This window comes from Poromitra crassiceps, assembly GCF_964638095.1.
Source record: "Poromitra crassiceps genome assembly, contig: HAP1_SCAFFOLD_1284, whole genome shotgun sequence".
NCBI lineage: Eukaryota > Metazoa > Chordata > Actinopteri > Beryciformes > Melamphaidae > Poromitra > Poromitra crassiceps.
The window spans coordinates 1,021-5,880 of NW_028151126.1; the positions used below are offsets into that span (position 1 = coordinate 1,021).

Below are 4,860 nucleotides of genomic sequence, written 5' to 3' on the forward strand. Positions count from 1 at the left end.
TCCCCTCCTCCTCTCTGCAGGCCACATGTGCAGATTGAGGAAGTGGTGTAAAACCCCGGCACGCCACAGGGCGGCGCCAGAGCCACAGCGCAACGTCACACAACAGCGAGCCAGAGGCAGAGCCAGAGCCAGTCAGATCAAAACAACTCTTACATTGTACACCTGACACCAGACACCAGTCACCATTGCATCTTGTACTGACACTGCCACTGCCACTGACACCTGACACTGACACTGACGCACGCACGCTAATGTTCAGGGCTCAGTGGGCACCTACACTTGTGTCACAGGTGGTGTATCACTCATGGTCTCACTCTCATTTGCATACTGTGTGTGTTTTCAGCAGCATCCAGCTCTTGTCTGTTCAAAACCACCTGCAAAAAGTCTACTGGAAGCAGCAATCACTGACATTTGACTCCATCAATGGAGCGAGAGAGTAACTCTGAGCAGGAGTGTTGCATGCTGGGAAGAGGCAATGAGATCAGTAGATGCTTCCTGACTATACTGATTCTACTGACTGACAACCATCGTTCATGAGAAAAACATCAATGCTTTAAAGTCCAGTTGAAATAAATTACTACATAGGGATGGTTGCTTCACTTGTTCCCTTTCTTTCCCAGAATCCTGGCTACTTTGACTTATCTGCAAGCGATATGTCAGTGTGGCATGTTCCCAACAACAGCCCACTGAAGAACTGGAGAAGCACAGCCATCCTACGATACCACACAGCCAGACGCATCTTATACGCATATGGGGGGAACCTCTTTGGACTCTTTACAGTAAGATCTACTGTGCCTTAATACATTCTGCACTTGGGTTATGTATGTAACCAGTAGCCTACAAGAAAGATGTTCCTTTCCAAATGTATCCCTGCTCATTCCCTGTTCCTTAAAGGATGAACTGTTGAGTTGACTTGCAAGGCTTGAGCTTAGCAGGGAGTGAACAGGGATTTGAATCAGGGAGACATTTCATTCACACCAATCAGAATGACTCACATGAAACATTTGATCATGTGACTCTTGTTCATTTGCATTTCACCTCAGACCAGACAGGACACTGCTTTCAAGTCTGAAATTGACCTAGAATTGGTAGGAAGATGAACACTTCAGCTTTTCACCAACTGGAGCGCTGCTAGATAGATGATGTCACTAGGTTGACTGTACAGTAGAGTACAGTAAAGTAGAGTATAGTACAGTACATAGAGTACAGTATTTTTACAGCACTTAACTGGTAAAAGCACTACATTTAAAATGTTATTTGCAGTACTATTAGTTTAATGATTGAATGTGTAATGTTTCACTGTGTTTTGCTGTAGGAAAATATCACTAACATTTCATTTTTGCAATTTTAAGCGTTACCCAGTGAGGTACAATGAAGGGAGTCCAGGCAGTTATGCATCATCCTTCCCTATCATATATGATCATGGAGATGGAGAGACTGTTGACATGTTTTATGGAGCCATTACGAGACGTAAGACGAGACGTGAGCTCAAATGAGCATGTTGTGTGTACTAGCAGATAGTCTATGTGCTGCTCTTGTCTTCTGCTGTGATCTTGGTACAATATAGAGCAGCGTTTCTCAACTGGTGGGTCGGGCCGTTTTGATTGGGTCGCGGACATTGGCCAACAAAAAAAAAAAAAATCTTCTTTTTTTTCATATTTCATTTGAGTTAAATTCAGATTATTGAAACTGGATTAGCCTGACCAGTTTTACTTGTTTAACAAGCTGAAGCATATGCTCTGCCTGTAATTCAAGAGAAGTCTGCATTTTCATTTCATATTTAATTTTAGTTCAATTCAGATGATTGAAACTGGATTAGCATGGCCCCAGTTTAATTAAAAGTTATGACCAGTTTAACTAAAAAGCATATAGCCTGCCTGTGATTCCTTTTTATTTCATATTAGTTAAATTCAGACTATTGAAACTGGATTAGCATGACCAGGTTAACTTGTTTTATTATTATTATTATTATTATTATTATTATTATTATTATTATTAACTTGTTTAAAAACATATAGGCATGTAATTCAAGATAAGTCTGCCTTTTATTTCATAGAGTTCAAATAAGACTTTCTGAGCATGACCAGTTTGACTTGTAAAAAACATATAGGCTTGTAATTCAAGTCTGCCTTATTTCAATTGGTTTTTAGCCGTAGTTGCACTTCTGTTGCACTTTTTTGTTCATTTGAGGTTTATAACAGTGCATGAAGGCATTGTGTATTAAATTAATGCGCTATTTTTTGTGCAATCAATTTGAGTGGTTTAAAAAAAAATCTGAAATTTGGGTCGAGACTTCATGACAAGGAGAATAGTGGGTCCTGATGCGACAACAGTTGAGAACCACTGATATAGAGTGTACTAATGCACAGTATGTGCAGGTTTCTGTGCTCATGTGATCTGTCCAGTGAAAGCTCTTTGCATCTATCTAGCTTCAATCATCTTTATTTACACTAACTTTACACATGCAGACCCTAGACTGATTGATCGATCAATCAATCTATATCTATCTATCTATCTATCTATCTATTTATTTATTTATTTATTTATTGCTTCTCCATCAGGTCAGTTTGCCGCAGGCTACATCACCTTCAGAGCTATCAACGGTGAGCGTGCGGCCACTGCCATCTGCTCTGGGACCAAACCATCAGGAGTCGATATTGAACATGTGAGAGTTGATTTTAGTGACTACTTTGACACAGTACGTCAGTAATGGCAGATATTACAACAAAGAAGTATTCCAGGGTTAGGTTACTGCAGAACTAATGTAAGACAGAGGAAAGTCTTCATAAGTATCACAAGTATATAACAACACAAGTCTCTATGTGTTTTTATTTTTTTTACTCTTTTTTTTTTTAAATACAGTTCTGTATTGGTGGAGGAGGACACTTCCCTGACAATCCACCAAGCCAATGTGGAGACTTCACTGGCTTTGACTGGAGTGAATATTGGAGTGCATCCAGCGAAATTACTGAGGCAGCTGTACTGCTCTTCTATCGCTGATGTTGACTCATCTTCTTTGCATCTCTGAGCTGGGCCCATCTGTATCACCATGCAATATGGCCAGGTTTACATCTGTCTTAGTTTCTAAGTTGGAATGATAACTCCAGACAACACTGATATCATCTACAATAATAGTATCATATTACAATCACAATCCTAATATTATTAGGATTGTGTGCACTGTACAGTAAGCTATAGTTTACTATAGGCTTTACATTATCAACGTGATTCTATCTTCTATCTTCCTGCACTTTATTAAAATGTGCCAGTCCGTTATATCATTCACTCATTGATATACACGCCCCCTTCATTCCTTGTCCAATCACTGTCTCCCACGGTTTCCCTCTCTCTGGACTATACCCAATCAGCTAATTTCCCTCGTTTTTCTGCTGGCCAATCAACTGAATGAGTTGTATAAAAGTTCCCATGTATCTCGCTGTGTTGTAACTCACCTATGTGCTGTCACTTCTCAGTTGCTGAAACCTTGTTGAAAGCAATGTTTCGCCCCACCTCCTCCCCTGATCACCACCAACGTCATGGCTCCTGATGAATTCCCTATGGGGGGAATTCTCTATCCTATAAATCACTGCCGTCCTCCGCACATCTCAGAAGGAACCGTCATCATATCATGGAGTAATAGGCCAAATCAAATTACTATCAATAAAGTTTATTTGTACCTTCTCTCTAGTCTCTCATTATTGAAAATGGGTGAATTGGGTGGGAAGTGAAAAAGGTGAATTTGTTTCCGATGATTGCTCTGCGTGTTTTTGTATGGGCCAAAGAAGAATGCCTCCTACTAAACACATTCAAGAATGGTTTCATGGGCAGAAAGTTGAAGTCCAACTCCTTCCATGGCCTCCCAAATCACTAGATCACTAATCCTTGTTGGCACTTTCTAGAAAGAAGGAATAAAGCTTCCACCTCAAACAACTGGAGACTTTACAGTCCAACATCAGTCTAATATCCCACCACACAGAGATTTTTAGTAGGGAAAAAAAGCATGCTGTTTTTTTTTTTTTTTACATCTCTTGCCACCAGGGGGTGCTGCAGCACCTACCGCACCCAGCTTCCCGCGCCCTTGGGCTAGCTATAATATTAATAACACAAGAGATTATGTTTAAAAAATTGTCCCTGTATTTTCCTATTGTCTATTATTGTCTATTGTCTATTATTGTACTGTATTATTGCTCTTCTGTGAACAGGGCACAAGATGTTTTTCCTCTGTAAATAAAGGTTACTGTTTAGATCACCTTTCTCATTCTAGTGTTGCTCATGAAGCAAGTTATTCACTAGTGACTTGTTGTTTAGACACATTTGTCATTCCTAAATGTCACCACAATTGCCATCGACTTAAAACCCTTTCTTGTCACTGAACGCAACATGCAAAATACCCGCTGAATAAGTGTCCAAATGTTCATGTAATTCTGGCCAATACTCCACTTCTGTTATAACGTTTCAGTCTGGAAGATATAATCTTTAGGACTAAAAGGCTAAATGAATAGCTTAGAAAATGAATAGCCCCGGGGGCCCATGGTACTATTAATCTGGCCCTGGATATATGGGAGTAATAGCAGGTAGGCTATCACTGTCCCTGATTCCTGAGGGTAAATTGAGTAATGCTGCAGAGAAGAGGAGAAGACACAGAATAATGACATCACAACAGTATAATCCTAATGTTAATTTAAAATTAAATATTCCTCTAAATATGGCTAAAAGTCCAAAAAGGGTGGGAGAGAGAATGAGGATTCCAACACAGCAGTGGGAGCAAGTGGTGACATGGAGGTGAGTGAGAAAAGGTGACTGAATAATGACACAACAGTCTAATCTTAATGTTAATATTCCTCTAATCTGGCGACAAAG

The 4,860-nt window shown here is 39.9% G+C and overlaps 1 long non-coding RNA gene across 1 annotated transcript; it reads left to right on the forward strand.

The window, feature by feature from the left end:
• Positions 1 to 624: 624 nt before the first annotated feature.
• Positions 625 to 4,007, forward strand: LOC310771806. Its single transcript, XR_014552462.1, has 4 exons — positions 625 to 779; positions 1,353 to 1,470; positions 2,562 to 2,665; positions 2,863 to 4,007. It is a non-coding gene; the product is annotated as an uncharacterized lncRNA (long non-coding RNA).
• The last annotated feature ends 853 nt before the right edge of the window (positions 4,008 to 4,860 follow it).